Source organism: Arvicanthis niloticus, chromosome 6, assembly GCF_011762505.2.
Source record: "Arvicanthis niloticus isolate mArvNil1 chromosome 6, mArvNil1.pat.X, whole genome shotgun sequence".
Taxonomy (NCBI): domain Eukaryota; kingdom Metazoa; phylum Chordata; class Mammalia; order Rodentia; family Muridae; genus Arvicanthis; species Arvicanthis niloticus.
Genome location: NC_047663.1, coordinates 108,173,116 through 108,195,772, shown reverse-complemented (window position 1 = coordinate 108,195,772; position 22,657 = coordinate 108,173,116).

The following is a 22,657-nucleotide window of genomic DNA, read 5'->3' as shown; positions in this document are numbered from 1 at the left end:
TCCTCCCACTGTTTACCACAGAGACGTGCTTGCCACTGTCCACCACAGTGATGCTCTCCACATTGTCCACCACAGAAATTTCTTCCACACTATCCACCACAGGGACGACCTTATCATTGACCACCACAGCATGTGTCTTCCTCACTGTCACCACAGGGATATCCACTTCACTGTCCCCCAGAGGAATCTCCTCAGTGTCCACCATAGGGACGTCCTTTTCACTGTCCAGTAAAGCGACATCCTACAAACTGTTCCCCACAGTAACGACCTCTTGTTCACCACAACAAACTCACTCCACTGTCCACAAAAGAGTTGTCCTCTCCACTGTCCATGACAGAAACGTCCTCCCCACTGTCCACAACCAGGATGTCCTCTTGTGCAACAAAGTGATGTCCACCCAACTCTCCACTACAGGGACGTCTTGCTATGTACCACAAGGATGTCCTCACCACTGTCCACCAGTGTGGCATCCTCCTTACTGAACCCCACACGGACATTTTCCACACTGTCCACCACAGAGATGTCATCTCCACTGTCCACCATAGGGATGTCCTCCTCACTGTCCACCAAAGGGAAGTCCTACTCAATGTCCACCACAGAGACTTCCTTTCAACTGTCCACCACAGGGATGTTTCTCTGTGCACCACAGAAACATCCTCTTGACTGCCCACCAGAAGGTTGTCCTTTCCACTGTGCACAACAGGGACGTCCTTCCCATTATTCTCCACAGGGATGTTTTCCCCACTATGCAGCACAGGTACATACATCACACTTTCCACCACAGTGATGTCCTTTTAACTGTCCACCAGAGGAACATCCTCCTAACTGTCCACCACAGTGAAATCCTCTCTTCTGTTCATGACAAGGAAGTTCTCCCTACTGTCCACCACAAAGTAGTCCTCCCCACTGTCCACCAGTGGACGTCCACCACACTGTTGACCACACGGATGTCCTCCCCACTCTTTACCACAGGGATGTTCTTCTCACTGTCCACCACAGTGAAGTCCTCCCCAGTGTCCACTACATGGACATCATCCCCACTCTCCACCATTGGGACATCCTCCTCACTTTCCACGACAGAGATGTCCTCCGCTCTGTCCAACACAGGGAAATCCTTCTCACTGTCAACCACAGGGATGTCCTTCTGTTCAAAACTGGGACGTCCTCCCAACTGTCTACCATATAAACGTTCTCCCCACTCTCAACTACAAAAATGTCCTCCCCACTGTCCTCCACAAGGACGTCCTCCTCACTGTCCACCACAGAGATGTCCTCTGCACTGTCCACCACAAGGTCATCCTCTTACTATCCACAACAGGGAAGTCCTTCTGTGCACCACAGGGATGTCCTCTTCATTGTCCACCACAGGGATGACCTCCTCACTGTCCACAACAGGGAAGTCACCCCACTGTCCACCAACAGTTGTCCTCCCAACTGTCTACCACAGAGACATTCTACCCACTGTCCACGACAGAGACAATCTTCCCACTGTCCATCACAGAAAAATCCTTTACACTGTTCACCACAGGGATGTCATCCACACTGTCCACCACAGGGATGTACTCCCGAATGTAAACCATAGGAATATCCTCCCCACTGGCTACCACAGGACATCCTCTTTACTGTACACCACAGGGACGTCCTGCTGACTGTCCATCACAGAAATGTCCTACCCACTGCCCACCACAGGAATGCCCTACCCACTCTCCACCACAGGAAAATTATTTCCACAGTCTACCACACGGATGTCCTCCCCAATGTCCACCAAAGTAAAATCCTTCCCACTATCCACCACAGAGACACCCTCCTCACTGTCCACCACAGGGATGCCCTCTCCATTGTCCATCACAGAGATGTGGTCCCCACTGACAACCACAGGGATGTACTCCCCACTGTCCTCCACAGAAAAATCTTTTCCACTGTGCACCACAGGGATGTCCTTTTCACTGTCACCACAGGGATGTTTTCTTCACTGACATCACAGGGATGTCTTGCCCACTATCCACCACAGAGATGTCCTCCCCACAAACCACTCAGGTTCAACCCCTCAAGAGCTAGTCTATAAAAAATATTTTAAGACTAAAAAGAACTCTTAAGTCCAGCTGCAGGGCACCCTACCCTGCAGCCAGGCTGGTCGCTGCCTTTGCTTTTCCTTGAAAGCAGGGTGGGGGAGGCATGTAGAGTGCCAGGATGCTCTAGGCCTTGCCACAATTTCCTGGGATGAGGATGTTTAAGTTTCTGTAGGGGAAGTCTGAGTTGTCCACATGCCAAATGAGGGACTATAAAAGTTTTAGTGATGAGCTTTAACTGCTATCTAGTGAAAAGGAAGCAAATCCTAACACTCAAATTCCTTATGGGAAAGGGTTTTGACCTGACTCCTCCCTGACACGTTGTTTCACAGGCAAAAACATTTCATGCCCAGGTGGCAATATTTACCAATGCTAAGCAGGTTTGAAGTCAGCGAAGGGAGATTCCCTAGCCAAGGTCAATAGAATAGGTAAAGCACATAAACTCTGCTTCATTTGATACTAAATTTGATCCATGACCACAAAGTGTTCCAACATCTTCCAGTCCTCTACATACACAAGAAAAGTGTTCTGTGCTGCACTAAGTCACTAGCCACTGTTCTCTGTAATTATAGCTCTTTATACCCAGACACAAGACCTCTTTCCCCATGTGAATAATCAGTCCTTCCTGCCACAATTAGTATAAGAAGTCACTATTTGGAAATAGCACTAATCTCAAATGAAATATAACCATGAGAAGAGTAACACCACACACTGTTAACTATCTAACCAGTGATGCTTCATGGTCCAGTAAAGATGCCATGGTGGCAAGTAGAGTGTTATGGGGAGAACATGCTAAGATATGTGGTCATATTATCTGGACAGAGTCACTGTTCAATTGATAAAATTTTAGACCTTTCATTAGTTTCCTTTTCTCTGGGATTTCCTAGCACCAACCAATCTTACCTTCCCTGCTTACTGCAGCTCCAAGATTATCACAGGTGTGGTTTCTAAGGCAGACTGACCCAATATGTTCTAGCTCACTTCAGGCAGGCAGAAAATATTTACTTTCTCTTCCTGGCCCTAGGATAATGCAGCCCGAGACTCCTCTAGCATTTGGAAGGTAAATTTGGTGCTCTCTTTTGTCCACTACTAGCAATATAGTGGTGGCTGTTTAGTCACTAATTTTGTCTTCTGAGTCAACAGAAAGTCACATGGCTATCTAGTAGGACGACCTTGGCTGTGGAGGAAACAGAAATTTTGCTTTGTTGTAGTTATTGTTAAGCATCTCTTCTCTGAGATGAGGTGCCTTCTGGTTGGTCACAGTCTGGCTCGGTGCTCCTCATCCCAAGTGCTCAGGAGCTGGGCTTTCAAGCTCTAGGCTGATTAGGTCCAGGGGCTCTGGTGGGGACATTTTTCTGCAGCAGAGAAGATGAATAAAATTCAAGTGTGCTTCCTTGCCAACCTGAGTATTTACTCAGGATTACACAGAGTTTGGCTTCTTCTCTTCCAAGTGCTGCAATCAGACTCTTTCCATCAAGAATATCCTCTGAACCCACATTTTATCTGAATGGCTTGGCTGGCCCATACCCCCTTGAAAAAGAAAAAAGCACCCACCCAATATAACCAGACATAATATGCATCTGCCATATTGTTTATAAAATAAAAACAAAACCCCAAAAAACTAAAAGTGCAATAAAGTCAGTTTCCTTTCCTTTGCTCAGAACCACAGGAATGGTTCATTACAGCCCGGAGCAAGGGATCTGCTTGTCAAAAAACCTAAGAATGCTAGCACACAGGGACAGTAGACTGTAGATTTCTCACAGCTTGTGTCTTATAGTATAACTTCATAGGAGGGAAAGATGGAGAGATGATGGGAGGGATGAAGGAAGGGACCTGAACCCTGTGGCCATCTGGGCTGAGGGGTTACCCAGGCACAGAGGAAGAGGAAGCCATACTACAAGACACACCTGGAAAGTGGAGAAGTTCTCCAGCCCAGGGCTTTCATCTTCCCCTATCTTCTTGGTCCCATCACCAGCTTCATGTTAGAGACTTTATCTTAGTAGTTTTTATGCTGGAGAGTGTTGAGGATGCTGCAAGAGCCAGGAGTAAAAGAAGAGGAGGGAGGAGAACAGTAGTCCTTGAGTTTTTGTGAATGACACCTTCACTGTAAAAAATGGGAAGAGAGTCAACCAGATAGCCCAAGGGCAAGCAGTAGAGAAGCAGCAGCTCAGGAATGCTCAGAGCTCAGAGAGGATTGCCACTTGCTCACACGGCCCTGGCTGCCTGCACTGGCTCCTGGGGGCATCTGTTTTCTTCTTTTTGGTTTGGGTCTCTCTCCTCTTCCACAGGAGTCTCTTCCAATGAGAAATGGCTGGAGCTGCAGGTGCAATTGGAGCCAGAGTCCCCAGGACTTGAGGACTCATTGGAGGTACTGGTCACTTGTGTTGCTGAGCCATCTTCTTCCTTTTCCTCTTAAAGAAACAGCAGCACTTGGAGCACAAGAACATTTTAAGTCAGTCTAGAAGCCTCCAGCTCCCAGCAAATCTGTCTGCTTCTGCTTACTGCAGGGGGTAGGATTTTTTCTCCTGTTGCCCACCCACATGGCCACCTGCTGTCTATAGTAAATATATACTGGAAATAGCAGGCATCTGTCAGGAAAGCAGGAGGGAGAGGATTATTTGAATTGCAGCCACTGTACCTGATTATCAAAATGCTGTCCACAGGCATAGCTGCCACAGGCATTTCTGGAAGAAGGATAAAGAAGGCTTTGTTCCTAGACTAACATCTAACCAAGATACTCCATTTTTGTATGGAACTGAGATGGAGGGTGCTCAGGATAACATGAAAACAGGCTGCACTGGTGCCCCTTGATACTGGCAGCAGTTCAGTGTTGCTTACAGGCCCGTAGGCAGGGGGCTAATGCAAAGAAATATATCTCACACAGAGTATGAAATCTAGAATCCTGGAACTCACACAATGCCAACAAAAGACTAAAATCCTTTCTACCTTGCTCTGTCCCCAACACATGCCTGGAGTAAGCAGAAACTCCAGCTCATAAAGGGGTGAACTTTTTATCTCCTGACACTGGCACACGTGCCAATCATCCCAAGGGGACCAATGCCTGAAGCCCAGGAACTACTCCTCTGGAAACTCTAGTCATAGGGAATTTCCCAATGAGCTTCCCAAGACTGGCCCTGTTCCAGACAGGGTTAGCAACTGGCATGTTTAAGATGGAGGCTGAGGCCCTGCAAGTGCCATGTCATGGGGGAACAGCCTGCAGAGCAGTGGCATGCTGGCATACCCTAGCTCTGAGGATGACATCCCCTCTCCAGCTTTTGCACTATATAGTGTAGCAGTCATACAGGCACTGAAGAAGGGGCATTGAGGGCCATGGTAAGATTGATACAAAAGGTATGTTCTGTCCAGAAATGACAAATGGGAAATGAGAAGGGTAGGCAATGAGAAGGCAGTGGATGAGTCAACAGTGCCAGATATGGAAGGGAATAAAGTTGTAAATAAAGCTCAGACACTTGATTCTTGAAAGAAAATGTTTTCTGAGAAAACTCTTTTCAGTCTCTTACCTAATCCTCCCAGAGATGTTTAAAATTGCTTTTATTATTTTATGTGGACAAATGTGTTAGGCTGCATATATGTCTGTGTATTACATGATGACAGTGCTGAGAAAGCTGGAAGAGGACCTCAGATTCATAAGAGGGGACTTATAGATAGATAGTCATGTGGGTGCTGGGAAATGAAGCTGCATGCTCTTAACTGTTGGGCCATCAGTCCAGCCTGCCTCCCAGGTTTTAGTGAAAAGGATATCCATGTAGAAACACACCACTGCTCCCTTTCAATGCTCCTCCATCCCCTGCAGCTGACCCTCCCTTTAGACCCCTGTGTTACTATATTTTCTTACGGTGTTTCTAAGATTTTCATCACTAGAAATTTGAATAAACTTTCTTTCTTGAAATTCTCTTTTGAGACAAGGACTCATTATTATGAAGCCAAGGCTGGCTTTGTAGAGTGAAAAATTATAAAGACCATTTTACAAAATATATACAGACTTTTTCTTCATCCCTAGACTTAAGCAAAAGAATGCAGGTTCTAGAAAGCGGAACTGTATGAAAGATTTCATGCCTTCACTGCCCCAGGATACATTCTGGGAAGAGTATTAACATTCCTCAAGCCTCAGGGAAGAAAACCCACCTGTGGGTGGGGAAGGCCCAAAGCAGGAAGACACATTCCTGACCACAAAGAAAGATGAAAGTTATCTGGGTGGTTCCAAGAACTAGCTAACTTTCCACTGTTTTTGGTTACCCCTCCCCCACTTGAGGTCTTCCCAGTGTTACAGGCTGCTGATGTTCAAAATTTGTAAATCAACCCATCATGTGTAACCATGCGAAAATTCCTCCCTTTTCCCCACCCTGTGCTATAAAAGGCCCCTTAACCTTCCACTCAGGGTCAAACCTTACTCCTGCATGAGTGAGCAGTTTTACCGTTGGCTGGCCAACTTCCCCTAATAAAGCCTCTGCTGATTACATCCAGGTACATTGTCTTGTGAGTTTGTGGGTAGCCATGGCTTTCCGAGACTTGAGTGAGGGTATCCCGAGTTTGGGGGTCTTCAGTTTCAAATGTGCAATCCTCTGGCATCAGCTTCCCAGAGTGCTAAGATTTATAAGAGCCTAGCAAGAGGGAGAAAGTTTTCAGAATGCAGAAATAAACATTTGAATAGATAGCAATGTGACCTTTAACTTCAAATTCATGCAATTTGAGACAGGAGGTTTTAAAGAGAGTTTTAAAATATTCTCTTCAAAATTTGGTGTTGGGCCATAGAAGGGTGTCCTGGTTCTTGGGCTGTGGGTTTGGCCATGCCCCCAGAACCCAGGCTCCTATCACGAGGTCTAATCTCCATTCCACCTTCATCCTTCAGTCATGTACACAGGTAGAAGGCTTCAACAGGCCCTAAAGAGATTTACATACTAATAAGGTACCGGAAGGCTAGAGAGTGGAGTTGATTAATCATTCCTCCCCAGCCTCTCCCCACTCTTCCCCTCGCTATTTAACTCAGGTCTGCCCTGGGTTTTGTGGGAAGCACACCCAGATTCATCCACCATCTGCCATGCCAATAAACCCATTTTGGAAACCCAAGGACTTTGTCATGTGTTGGGGCCATGCCACGAGGAACTGTGGAGAGGCCTTTAGTTAATGAGCAGCTGGGCCTAACTTCAAGCTGGGGGAACCCAGGGTGTTCCCAGCCAACTACCCACAGCTTGGCAGGAAGAACCCTGGGTTCCCCAGCCATTTTTACCTACATTTGGTTATGGAAATGTTTTTCTGTAATTCCAGTGCTTGACTAGAAGAAGGGTTATAAGTTGAGAGTCATTCTTGGCCTACATATCAAGTTTGAAGCCAACTTGGGCTTTATACAGAAGATTTTGCCTCAATAGACAGTCAGATAGATTGTGTGTATATGTGTGTGTCTGTCCCAACCAGATCTGTTTATCAATAACATTAGTAAATGTCATTAGTTGGTGTGAACAAGTGTCATATATATCTGGAAAATGAATGAATTATTTTAAATAAAAACTTTTGCTGGGCAGTGGTGGTGCACAGAGAAACCCTGTCACAACCCCCCAAAACCACAAACAAACAAATGAAACCACTTTTGATTGCTTAAAATAATCCTTAATGAAAACAGAGGAAGAATTCAAGAAAAACATTTATTTATACATATGCATTAGAAATGAACATTTGTTTTTAAATTTTTTTATTTTTTTTTGTGTATGGGTATTTTGTCTAAATGCATGTCTATGCACCATGTGTGTGTCTGGTCAGAACAATGTATTCAACCCTTTGGACTGGAGTTATAGATGGTTGTGACTACCATGTGGGTGTTGAGAAGTTAAACTGCTTGCTCTGGAGGTGACCTTAGCCATCAAGCAATCTCTCTAGTCCCAGAAACTGGGCCCTGAATCTGTCAACTTGAATGTCCAGAATTTAGTATTTAAGTAGACAAGTCAAATTTCATAAAGAATCAGTATTTCAACCATCTCCCTGTTTTCTTTCTACTATGATTTTTAGTGGGTTTTCTAACCTAAAATTCATTTCTGTTTGTATTTGTGTGTGTGTGTGTGTGTGTGTGTGTGTGTGTGTGTGTGTGTGTAGGATCATGAAATGATTTTTGTGTTTTCAAATAAAAACACTAAAATTAGATAATAAATAAATAAATAAATAAATAAATAAACGTTTGAAGTACTAGGCTAATTTTCAAATATTCTATAAATTCTTTTTTACTTCCTACAGGGCAATTGAAGGAGTTAGTGTGTGCTTCTGCTGATTCAGAGTCAGCCATATTTTAGAGCCCTATACAGCTTCAGCTGGAGTAGAAGCTTTTAATTCTACCAATGACAAAAGGAACCCCACAATCTATTCTTGAAGGCTTGGTTTCTGTGGTGACCACTAGCAAAAGGATCTAGACTAGAGGCCAAGTCTACTGAGTAACTACACACAGTTACTCAGAACAGAAGACAGACAGATGACCAATTCCCTTTGTGTCTTAGGTTTCCTTCTAATTGCTCCTTTGAGTGACCAGAAAGTCTTAACAAGTTAGAGTCAAAACTGGTCTATGCCTTTACTCACAAGCCTACACTCTTCCCACAGGTCTCTGCCCTGGGCCATTGTGCTGGGTATCTCAGCGCTTCCCTTTAAGCTGACCCCTTGAGGTTTCTCTTCTTTACCACACTTTTTTTCCTGCTCTGCTCTAAAATTGGTTCAAAACCCTACTGTGTCTAGAAGTCTTCCTTAAACTCACAGTGATTGGCATATACCCAGAAGATGCTCCAACATATAATAAGGACATATGCTCCACTATGTTCATAGCAGCCTTGTTTATAATAGTCAGAAGCTGGAAAGAAACAAGATGTCCCTCAACAGAGGAATGGATACAAAAATGTGGTACATCTACACAATGGAGTATTACTCAGCTATTAAAAATAATGAATTCGAGAAATTTTTAGGTAAATGAATGGATCTAGAAATTAACATCCTGAGTTAACCCAATCACAAAAGAACACACATGGTATTTACTCACTGTTAAGCAGATGTTATCCCAAAACCTTGGAATAGCGAATACTCAACCTGCAGACCACATGAAGCTCATGAAGAAGAAAGACCAAGAGGGGATGCCTTAGTTCTACTTAGAACGAGTAACAAAAATACTCAAGGGACCAAATATGGAAACAAAACATAGGACAGAAACTGAAGCAGGGGCTATCAGGAGACCATTCGACCTGGGTATTCATCCTATGTACAGTAACCTAAGCTAGACACTGATGTGGATGGCTGGAAGTGCATGCTGTCAAGAACATGATATAGCTGTCTCCTTAGAGGTCTGCCAAAGACTAGCACATTCAGAGGACAATGCTCAGAGTTAACCACTGATATGATCAAGGGTTTCCCAATGGAGAACTTAGGGAGAAGACTGAAGGAGCAGAAAGTGTTTGTGACCCCAGGAGAAAAGCAACAATACCAAACAACCAGAGCCCCCCAGGGTCTAAACCACCATCCTGGGAGCACTTAGGAAGAAACCCATGACTCCAGAGGTATATGTAGGGGAGGAAGGCCCTTTCAAGCATAGGTGGAAGAGGAGTTTCTTGGTCCCATAAAAAATGAACACAGAGTGGGGGGGAATGTGAGGGTGGGGAGGGGGTAGTGGGGGGAGAATAGGTCCAGGCACTGCCTCATAGAAGCATGAGGAGGTGGGATGGAATAGGAGGTTTCTGGATGGTGGGTGGAACTGGGGTAAAGGGACAAAATCTGAAAGGTAAATATAATACCCAATTTTTTTTAAAAAAAAAAAAAAGGAGAAAAAAAGGAAAAAGGAGAAAATGAGAAAAAAAAGAAAAATAGGAGATTTAATAACATAAAGGGAAGGATTTAGAAATTTAGGAGGCAGTTTATGTTAATGGAAACAGCATCATAAAAACTGAAAAATCACACCCTCATAGAAGCACAAGGAGGGGGGTGGGATAAGGGGTTCCTGGGTGGTGGGGGGAATGGGATAAGGGGATAAAATTTGAAATGTAAATATTACAACCAATTTTAAAAAGGGAAAAAAGAAAAGTTGTTAGAACCAACATCTTTAAAAATGTCAGCCCTCTAGGAAAATTTTTTTTCTTGATACTAAAACTTGTTCTGAGAATTGTATATTGCAGAATACACAGCCTTGGTGTATCTACTCATCAAGCATACTGAGCAGACCTGCCCAAACTTCCGATGTGTTGGAATTCCATCTGGATGCAGTGAAGACACAGCATCAATTTACTCTTCCCCCCACCCCTCCTCTAATATCTCAACGCCTGTAATCAGCTTGAAGAAGTTAAAGAAGAGTCAGCACCACTATTCCATTGGCTTGGGGACTAAGGTGGTTAATATTGGTCTATGTTTCTAGGGAAAAGTAGTGGTTTTGTTGGAACATGGAGGATTAGCTAGGACTTATTGCATAGCTATAGCCTATTGGTAGAAAGCTGCATAATTAATATCAAGATGAAGTTATAATTTCTTAAATGGTACAAAATTTACTTTGATTTCAAATTTAAGGTTTTCATTGGCACGAGCTTCTTATTGATATAAAAGAAAGATGAATATTTATACTCTCATGGGCATTGTGCTTGTGTAACACACTTAGGAATACAAGGCTTAGACCCAGACCTACTTTAACCTTTTTAAAACTGATTTGGGATGGTTAGCCTATGAGTTAAGGAACTATAGCAAATTCATTGCTTTGAGTTTATTGTTAGGGTGTTTTCCATATTTTATTTAGAAATATCTGAGAGGAGTTAACAGACAACAATCCAGGTTACCTTACATGGATAGTTGCTTTTCAAAATATCAGAAGTCCATAGAATTGACATTACAAATATTTCTATATTAATGTTCATTTGATTAGAGACCTGTCTGCTCCTGACAGCTTCCTGTCGTGGATTCTAAGAAGAAATTGAGCATCCTTGGAATTACTCCAGTTGTGCAGTGACAGCCACTAGGCAAGAATTGCCTCTTTACATCTACAGACAAATTACTGTCCAGAAAAGGACACACTTGCAGAATAGGCGACTGATTATATCTGCCTAGACAGAGTAATCAGCCCTTAATTATTCTGCATCACTAAGGTCTGTCAGATGATTCTGGGCCAGAAGGCCGAAGATTTGAATCTCCAACGTTCGGTAGTATAGGGGTTTTCCAGGTGTTCAGCGGTCTCTATAAATTGGCTAAGTTTTAGAAGCTATGCTTAGTGCTTCCCATAATTTCAGTTAACTCAGTTATTCTGGATTTCTGACGGGGTTAAAGACCTATAGTCTCATAGCCAATCCTGGCTATTTACTTTGATAGAAAATATCTGAGTGGGTGGTTTTCATCTGACATTCATTCTAAAGCCTAGAAAAAAGCCAGGTTCAAAACTCAGTGTTTTAGGAGAGATGACAGAGGTTCTTGTTAGTCAACAAAATGATGGACTGGGTATTAGGGCTATCTTGTACCTCACTGGTACAATTAGGAATAATTATGCTCTAATTATATTTTGAGAGAAAAGTTTTATTTTAACAGAAAGTATGATATGTAGGAGGAGCTAAGGGGGAAGGAGTACCAAGAGGAAGAGATGGAGTAAGGAGAGGAGAAACTAGGTGATGAGAGAAAGAAAGAGAGAGAAACAGAAGGGGGCATGGAGGCAGATGTTCACATGTTTCTACCAGTAAAAGATAGTTTATATATCTAGGTTGGGTATTGGGTTTTACTTCTGATTGAGCATTACCAAACTTATAAAGCCTTTGCTTAACATCTTTAAAAAATTGTATAAAAGCAAAAATGAAAAGGGGGCATGGAATAGGGGTTTTCCAGGGAGGGGAAATGTGGAAAGGGGATGGCATCTGAAATGTAAATAAAATATAAAATAAAAAAAGACACTATAGTAAGACAATAACTGCTTGACAGAACATGAGAACAATACAAGGAGAAAATCCTTGGGTATTTTTACAGATGGGAACTTCCTTATATTGTGTCGTGTGTTTTAGCTGCAGTACAGGTACTTGTTTGTACATAGAATACAAAGCAAAGAACAATGCATGGCTGGCTGATACATTGTTTATACCAAAATCAAAATAACACTTCTTAACTCAAAATGCACAAGTATAGTTCATTTAGTGTTTTCATATCTCTAGTAGTTGCCTTTAACTCATGTAGTACACATGCTTTTCTCCTTGGGTATTTATACAGATGAGAACTGCCTTTCATTGTATCCTGCATTTAAGCTGCATTACAGGTACTTATTTGTACATAGTATAAGAAACAAAGAACAATGCATGGCCAGCTAATACACTGCTTTTACCAAAATCAAAATAACACGTCTTAACTCAAACTGTACAAGTAACGTGCATTTAGTGTTTGCAGCTCTCTAATAGTTGCCTTTAACTCAGGTAGTACACATGCTTTTCTTTTTCTGTATTGATACAGACTGGTACTGCCTTTCATTGTATCATGCGTTTTAGCTGCAATAAAGGTACTTATTTCAACATAGTATACAAAACAAAGAACAGTGCATGGCCATGTAATACACTGTTTAAACCAAAATCAAAATAACACGTCTTAACTCAAACTGCACAAGTAATATGCATGTTCGTTCTTCTGCTTTCTAATACTTGTCTTTAACTCATGTAGTATACAAGATTTTCTCATTGGTTATTTATACAGGTTTTTTCCTCTTCACTTTCTACCACAAAAACATCCTTCAAATTGTCCAAAACAAAGATGTCCTCTCTACTATCCATCACAAAAACTTACTCCTATGTACCACATGTATGTCCTCCCCATTGTTCAACACAGAGGTGTCCTCTCCATTGGCCACCACAGGGACGTCCTAATTACTGTCCACCACAGAGATGTCTTCTGCACTGACCAGCACAGGGACATCTTTGGGGTGGACAGTGAGGAGGACATCCCTGTGGTGCACAAGAGGAGGTCCCTGTGGTGGAGAGTGGGGAGGACATCACAGTGGTAGACAGTTGGGACGATGTGCCTGTGGTGGACAGTGAGGAGGATGTCCCTGTGGTATATAGTGTGGAAGGCTTTTCTGTAATGTACAGTGGAGAGGACATTCCTGTGATGGACAGTGAGGAGGACATCTCTGTAGTGGACAGTGGAAAAGAAGTTCATGTTTAGGACAGTGAGGAAAACATCCCTGTGGTGGACAGTGAGGTGGACATTTTTATGCTGAACAGAGGGGAGGACTTCCCTGTGGTTGACTGAGGGGAGGACATACTTGTGGTGGAGAGTGGACAGCAAATCTCTGTGGTGGACAGTGGGGAGGACATCACTGTGTTGGACTGTGAGGATGACATCCCTGTGTAGGACAGTGGGGAAGATTTTCTTGTGATGGACAGAGGGGAGGATTTCTCAGTTGCGGACAGTGAGAAAAACATTCCTGTGGTAGAGAGTGGAGAGGATGTTTCTGTGGTTAACACTGGAGAGGACATCCCTGTGGTTTACACTGAGGAGGAAGCTCATGTGGTGGACAGTCGAAAGGACTTCCCTGTGGTGAACAGTGAGGAGGACATCCCTCTGGTGGACAGTGGCAAGGACGTCCCTGTGGTGTACAGTGGAGAAGATGTCCCTGTGGTTGACAGTGGGAAGGATATCCTTGTGGTGAAACGTGGTGAGGCTATCCCTGTTGTAAACAGTGAGGAGGACATCCTTGTGGTGGACAGTGGGGAGGACTTTCCTTTGGTGGACAGTGGTGATGACATGCTTGTGGTAGACAGTGACGAAGGTATCCCTGTGGTGGACTGTGAGGAGGACATCCCTGTGGTGGACAGTGGTAAGGACATCATTGTGGTTGACAGTGAGGAGGACATCCCTGTGGTGGACAGTGGGGAGGATGTCCCTATGGTGGAGAGTGGGGAGGACATCCCTGTGGTGGACAGTGGGGAGAACTTCTCTGTGGTGGACTGTGAGGAGGACATCCCTGTAGAGGAGAGTGGGGAGGATATCCCTGTGGTGGTCTGTGAGGAGGATGTTCTTGTGGTGGATAGTAAGTAGGACTTCCCTGTGGTAGACAGTGTTGAGGACGTCCCTGTGGTAGACAATTGGGAGGACATCCCTTTGGTAGACAGTGGTAAGGACGTCCCTGTGTTGGACAATGGGGATGACGTACCTGTGGTGGACAGTGGGGAGTATGTCCCTGTGGTGGACAGTGGAGATGTTATCACTGTGGTGGACAGTTGGGAGGACTTTCTTGTGGACAGTGTGGAGGATGTCCCTGTGGTGGACAGTGGGGATGATTTCAGTGTGTATTCCTCTCTGAGGCTCCTTGCTCAGGGTCTTGCTTCTAAGAATGCAGTGTTCTAAACATCCATACCTGTGCCCACAGGAGGAAAAAACACCCCATAATTGAATATTTTTAACAATATTGGAAATCTGACACACTCTCAAAGAGAAAAAGGTTACTTAAAGACAAATGAACAAACAAATGAACAGAGTATTATACATAAATCCCATTCACAAATATGGTATGCTGACATTTTACCATTTAGGTCATCCTCAATAATATTGGTTAAAAAACATTGAAATACAACCGCTGTTTAATATGCTTTGCAACGTGACGCTGAAACAGAGCATTAATTGAATGCTGCATGGTACAAAGGACATTGGCTCAATCCATAAAATGTTCCCCCATAAGGATGAAGACCTAAATTTGATGTCCAGAACATATGTGAAAATGCATAGCCTAGCAGCATGCATTTGCAGTCTCCATTCTGGGGAGACAGACAGGAACATTCTTGGGGCTCACAGTTCAGTCAGTTTAGACTAGATTGTGAGCTTCAAGCCAGTGAGAGACTCTGTCTCAAAGGAAGTGTATGGGGTTCCTAAGGATGACACTGATGGGTTTCCCTGGCCTCTGCACACAAACTCACACAGGTGCACAGGTACCCTCTCACATGCACATCAACAAAAGGTTTTGAGCCTGTTTCTCTTTATATACCAATCTGCTACACTAGTGGTTGCTTTGTTACATAATGATGCTGTGTCTACAAAGGAGAATGACCTATTTCAAACCATAGCACTAAACTAGGCATCTGTCTTAGTTACTTTTCCTCTTGTTATGACAAGAACAACTTAAGAGAGAAAGGGTTTATTTTGACTTCTATTTTGAAGGGATGGTCTTTTGCATCAGAGAAGTTGTAGCAGCAAGAGCATGAGACAGGTGGTCATGGTGAATCTGCAGTCTCTGAGGGGAAGGGGGCAAGTGCATTAGCTCAGCTGGCTTTCCCTCTTTATACACTTAGGGCCCAAGCCCAAGAAAAGGTGCTGTCCACTCTTAGGGTGCTCCTTTTGTTCTCACCATAATCAAGATGATCCCTCGCAGGTATGCTTCACAGGTATGTGTTGTGGATAGCCTTGGCCTTGTATTTTGATTCTAATTCCCCTTTGCAGCCTGTGAAGGGCTGCAGAGGAGGTGTGAGTCATCACACAGGTGATTTCTAGTGAACCTTCTTCCCATCTTAATTTGTAAAATAAAGGCTGAAGCTAGTGATTGGGCAGAGGAAGGGGAGGTGAAGACGTAAAGGTTGGTGGGAAGAGAGCTGGAGGAAGACAATGGAGGAGGAAGATGATGAAGATGATGACTGGGGAGGGAAGAGAGAGAGAGGACAACCGAGAAGAAGAGAGGAGAGAGAAGATGACAAAGGAGAAGAACTGGGAAGCAGGAGGTAGAAGGACACATGCAGGGTCTGGAAAACCCTCGTTATAAGGGTCTCATAGCTGGGGAACAGAGTAGCGTAGGGGTATCTGCCCAATCTCGGCTTACAGAATATATTCATAATTACTGAGTTGTGTTGTTATTGACCGGACATATTTGGGTTGGAGATTTAAATATCTCCCACTACAGGTTTGATCCTGTCAAGTTGACAGCGCTGATAATTACAATGTGCTCACATGATAGTGATATTTAGTGAATAGAAGGTTGAACATTTCTATGGTTCTAGATGTACCAAGTATTAGAATGAATGTTCCAGAGAAGTAGATGATGAAAGCACACCTATCATCCCTGAGTGTTTCCACTCTATCAATGATTTTAAAAAGGTATCTAAGTTACAATGAATCATGGGAGAAGTAAGGGAAGCAGAGAAGAAATTCTTTACTGCATAGATCCTGTTTCACTTGAGGCCTGATAACATCCAGGCAGAGAAAGTTAAAGGCATCAGGTGTGACTTGGTAGTGAGTCTTCACAACATCACCCTTTCCTGACAAGCTTAACCCTTACATTACTGGGAAGTTCCTACATTAACTTAGTATTTTCAAATCACAAAAGACTTGGAGATGGTGGCTCAATATAACCAAGAGTTTTTTTGGTCTTTTTCTTAACATTTCTTCCTTCTTCCTTCCCCTCTTCCTTCCACCTCCATCTTCTCCCTCCTCCTTTACTTCCTTCTCCCTATATGGTATTTCTTCATATCCTCCCTCCTCCTCCTCTTCTCTCATACTACTTTTGAGAGAAAAGGTCTCAGTATGTAGCTCAGGCTGTCCAAAACCCAAGAGCCCACTCCACCTCGACACTGGAATTGCAGGTACATATCAATATCTTCATCCTTCATAGTCACATATTGATTTGTAGCATGGAAAGATGTCTAGTATTTGTAACTGATAATTGTATGAACATCAAAGTTTTAATGAAGATGGCGAAAATTGAAAATCTGCTAGTCCTGTCAGTGATAAATCTATATCAGCTCAAGAAAGACACAGCCAAAATGCTTGATTATTGCCAAAACAATAATCAAGTTACTGATCTCAGAATTTATACAATGTACTGTCTGATGAGGAGGAATTCCCTGTGGTGAACAGTGGTGAAAAATTCTGTGGTGGACAGTGAGGAGGACATCCCTGTGGTAGACAGTGGGGAGGATGTCCCTGTGGTTGACAGTGGGGAACACGTATCTTTGGTGGACAGTGGGGAGGATGTCTTTGTGGTGGACAGTGAGCAGGACATCTCTGTGGTGGACCGTGGATAGGACTTCCCTGTAGTGGACAGTGGGGAAGACTTTCCTGTGGTGGACAGTGGGGAGTACTGCACTGTGGTAGACAGTGGGGAAGACTTCTCTTTGGTGGACAGTGAGGGGGGTGTCCCTGTGGTGGACAGTAGGGAGGATGTCTCTAAAGGTGGAGGGTGGGGAGGACATAACTGTCAGATGCCAGGACCCTCACCTCTTACCCTCACTCCCTACCTCTCCCCACCTGCACAACATTTCCTGCAGCTTCATCCTGCCTGGCAACCACAAGATCCTCTTTGGCAGCTGCAGATAGACTCAAAGCAGTGAACTGTGTCTTCTGGGAAAAGCAGTGTACCATGTCTTGTGAGAAAATCAGGTAGACCACAAAATGTTCCAGGGCACAGGCCAAGAAGATTCTGTACTTTTCCACCACGTGGCCCCTCTTACCATCTCCCCTTGTAAATCATATTATAAAAAGGCACTTCGTGCCCAAAAACATGGCTCTTGACAAGCAATTGCTTCCTTGAGTCTTTTCCCCTCTCTCACCCATTCTTCTTTCAGGTTGCGGTCCTCCACGCCCCCATGAATTACTAGGACCCACAGGTTGGGTCACATACCTGTGGTGAACAGTCGGGTGGACATCACTGTGGTGGACAGTGAGAAGGACATCTCTGTGGTGGACAGTGGAAAGGCCATCACTGTGGTGGGCAGTGGGGAACACATCTCTCTGGTCGGCAGTTGGGAGGACGTCCCTGTGGTGGAGAGTGGGAAGGACATCCCTGTGGTGAACAGGAGGATGTTCTTGTGGTGGACAGTGGGGAGGATATCACTGTGGTGGACAGTGGGGAGGATGTCCTTGAGGTGGACAGTAGAGAAGAAGCCCCTGTAGTGGACTGTGGTAAGGACGTCTCTGTGGTACACAGGAGGACATCCCCATGGTGGACAGTGGAGAGGACGTCTCTGTGGTGGACAGTGAGGAGGAAATAACTGTGGTGGACAGGAGTGAAAACTTTTCAGTGGTGAACAGTGAGAAGAACCTCCCTGGGGTGGACAGTGGAAAGGATGTTTCTGTGGTGGACAGTAGGGAAATCATCCCTGTGGTGGACTGTTGGTAGGACATCCCTATGGTGGAAAGTGGGTATGACATCCCTGTGGTGGACAGTGAGGGGGATGTCCCTGTGGTAGAGACTGGGGAGGACATTTTTGTGATGGACAGTATTCAGGATGTCCCTGTGTTGGACAGTGGAGAGGATTTCACTGTTGTGGAAAGTTGGGAGGATGTCCTTGTGGACAGTGGGGAAGACTTCTCTATGGTGCACAGTGGGGAGGATGTCTCTGTCTTGGACAGTGTTGAGGATGTCCCTTTGGTGGTCAGTGGAAAGCATGCCCCTGTTGTGGACTGCGGGGAGGACATCCTTGTGGTACACAGGAGGAGGTCCCTGTGGTGGATTTTGTGGAGGACGTCTCTGTGGTGGACAATGGGGAGGACATCTCTGTGGTGGAGAGGGGGGATGACTTCCCTGTGGTGGGCACTGAGGAGGACCTGTATGTGGTGAAAATGGGGAGGACTTCCCTATGGTAGACAGTGGGGAGGACATCCCTGTGGTGGACAGTGGGGAAGACATCTCTCTGGTGAACAGTGGAGAGGACATCCCTGTGATGGACAGTGGGAGGATGTCCCTGTGGTGGACAGTGAGCAGGACATCTCTGTGGTAGACAGTGGATAAGACTTCCCTGTAGTGGACAGTGGGGAATACTTCCCTGTGGTTGACTGTGTGGAGGACATCCCTGTGGTGGACACTGAGGAAAACATCATTATGGTGGACAGTGGTGAGGATTTCAATGTGGTGGACAGTATGGAGGACGTCCTTGTAGTGGACAGGGTGGAGGACGTTTTTGTGTTGCACAGGAGGATGTCTCTGTGGTGAACAGTGGGGAAGATGTCCCTGTTGTTGACAGCAGAAAAGACATCCTTGTGGTGGACCATGGTGAGGACATCCCTGTTGTAAACAGTGAGGAGGGCGTCCTTGCAGTGGACAGTGGGGAGGACTTCCCTGTGGTGGACAGTCAGGAGGACATCCTGTGGTGAACAGTGAGGAAGATATAAGTGTGGTGGACTGTGAGGAGAATGTCCCTGTGGTGGACAGTGGGGAGGATGTCCCTGTGGAAGACAGTGGTAAGGACATCACTGTGGTTGACAGTGAGGAGGAGATCCCTGTGGTGGACAGTGGGGAGGATGTCCATATGGTGAAAAGTGGGGAGGACATCCCTGTGGTGAACAGTGGGGAAAAGTTCTCTGTGGTGGACTGTGCGGAGGATGTCCCTGTGGTGGACATTGGGGAGGATGTCCCTGTGGTGAACTTTATGTAGGATGTCACTGTGGTGGACAGTGGGAAGGACATTTCTGTGGTGGACAGTAGAGAGTATCTCTCTGTGGTGGACAGTGTGAAGGACGTCTCTGTTGTGCACTGGAGGATGTCCCTTTGGTGCACAGTTCTGAAGACATCCCTGATTTGCACTGGAGGATATCTCAGTGGTGCACAGTGGGGAGGATGTCCCTGTGGTGAACAGTGGGAAGGACGTTTCTGTGGTAGACAGTGGGGAAGATGTCCATGTGGTGGAGAGTTAAGAGGATGTCCCTGTAGTGGACAGTGAAATGAATGTCCCTTTCATGGACAGTGGGAAGGATGTCTCTGTGATGGACAGTAGGAAGAACATCCCTGTATTGGACAGTGGAGAGGAAGATTCTGTGGTGGACAGTTTGAATAATGTCCCTTTGGTGGACAGTGGCTAGGACCTCTTTGTGATGGACAGTAGGAAATATGTCCCTGTGGTGGACAGTTGGGAGGATATCACTTTGTGGACATTGGGAAGGATGTTCCTGTGGTGGACAGTGAGGAGGACCTCCCTTTTTTAGACAGTGGGGAGGATGTCACTTTTTTGGACAATTTGGAGGACATGCTTGTGGTAGACAGTGGAAAGTACATTCCTTTGGTGGACAGTGGTAATGACGTCCCCGTGGTGGACAGTGGGGAGGATGTCTCTGTGGTGGACAGTTAAGATGATGTTCATGTGGTGGGCAGTGGGAAGGACATCACTTTTGTGGAGAGTGGGGAAGATGTTTCTGTGGTGGACAGTGGGGAGGAACACATGGATGTCCTCCTCACTGTCACCACAGGGATGCTCTCTTCACTGTCCATCACAGGGACGTCTTGCCCACTATCCACCATAGAGATGTCCTCCCCAATGTCCACCAAAGGTAGTCCTCCTGTGTATCAAAGGGACATACTTCCCACAGTCCACCACAGGTACATCCTCCTTACTGATCACCACAGGAACGTCTTCCTGTGCACCACAGGAACATACTTCCAACTGCCCACCACAAGGACGTGCTCCGCAATGTCCACCACAGTCAAATCCTCCCCACATTCAACAACAGGGACATCCTTCCCACTGTCCACCACAGGAAAATCCTTCCCACTGTCCACCACAAGCACATCTTCCTCACTGTCCACCAGAGGTATGTCCTCCCCACTGTCCACCACATGGACAACCTTCCCACTGTCCATCACAGAGGAATCCTCCTCACTGTCCACCACAGAGATGTCTTACACACTGTTCACCACATGGATGTACTCCCCACTGTCCACCACAAAAGGTTCTCCTCACTGTCCACCACAGAGATATGATTCCCACTGTCCACCACAGAAATGTTCTTCCCACTGTCAACCTCAGAAAAATTTTCTCTACTGTGCACCACAGGACATCCTCCTCATTGTCGACTACAGGGATGTCCTTCTCACTGTTACCACAGGGATGTCCTCTTCACTGAACAACACAGGGACCCCACTGTCCACCACAGAGATGTCCTTCCCACACTCCACCAAAGGAAAGTTCTCCTGTGTAAAACAGGGACTTCCTTCCACTGTCCACCAGAGAGGAGTACTTCTTACTGACCACAATTGGGACATCCTCCCCACTGTCCACCACAGGGACGTCCTATATTCTTACCACCACAGGGATGTCCTCCACACTGTCTACCAAAGAGATGTCCTCCCCACTGTCTGCCACAGGGACGTCCTCCCCACTGTCCACCACAGTGACGTCCTTTCAATTATCTACCACAGGGATGTCCTCCTCATTGTCCACCATAGGGACATACCCCAGTGTACCACAGCAATGTAGTCACCACACTCCACCACAGGGGTGTCCTCCCCACAGACCACCACAGGGACTTCCTCAACACTGGCAACGAAGAGAATTCCTCCCCACTGTTCACCACAGGGACCTACTCCACACTGTCCACCACAGGGAAGTCCTCCTGTGCACCACAGGTACGTCCTCCCAACTATCTACCACAAAGATGTTCTCCCCACTACCCATCACAACGACATCCTCCCCACTGTCCACCACATGGAAAACCTCCCTACTGTCCACCACAGGGACATCCTCTTACTGTCCACCAGAGGGATGTTCTGTGCACCACAGGAATATCTTCCCCTTTGCCCACCACAAGGATGTCCTCTGCACTGTCCACCACAGTGAAATTCTCCTCACTGTCCACCACAGGAACATCCTCTCCAATGTACACCACAGGGAAGCCCTCCCCACTGTCCACCTCAAAAAAGTCTTCCCCACTGTCCAACAAAGTTATTTCTTTTTCACTGTCCACCACAGTGATGTCCTCCACACTGTCCACCACAGAGATGTGCTCCCCACTCTCCACCACAGGGATGTCCTCCCCACTGTCCACCAAAGAAAAATCCTCCCTACTGTGCTCCACAAGGATGTCCTCCTCATTGTCCAACACAGGAATGTCCTTATGTGTATCACAGGGATGTCTTTCCCACTATCCAACAAAGGTGCATCCTCCTTACTGACCACCACAGGGACTTCCTCATGTGCACCACAGTAACGTCCTTCCCACTGCCCACCACAAGGACGTGCCCCCCCCCCATGTCCACCAAGTGAAAACCTCCACACAGTCAACCACAGGGACATTTTCCCACTGTCTAACACAGGGAAATCCTCCTCACTGTGCACCACAGGGACATCCTTCTCACTGTCCAAAACAGGTATGTCCACTCCACTGTAAACCACAGGGATGTTCTTCCCACTGTCCACCATAGGGACAACCTCCCCACTGTCCATCACAGAGAAAACCTTCTCACTGTCCATCACAGAAATGTCCTACCCACTGTTAAACACATGGATGACCTCCCACTGTCCACCACAGAAACTTCTTCCTCACTGGCAACCACACGGATGTCCTTCTCACTTTCCACCACAGGGATGTCCTCTCCATTGTCCACCAAAGAGATGTGGTCCCCACTGACCACCACAGGGATGTTCTCTACACTGTCCTCCACAGAAAAATCTTTTCCACTGTGCACCACAGGGATATTCTCCTCACTGTCACCACAGGAATGTTCTCTTCACTGTCCATCACAAACGTCTTGCCCACTAACCACCACAGAAATGTCCTCCCCACTGTCCACCACAGGTGTATCCCTTTTTCCTGATCACCACAGAGACGTCCTCCTGTGCACCATAGGAACATCCTCCCAAGTGCCCACCACAAGGACATCCTTAGCAATGTCCACCACACTGAAATCC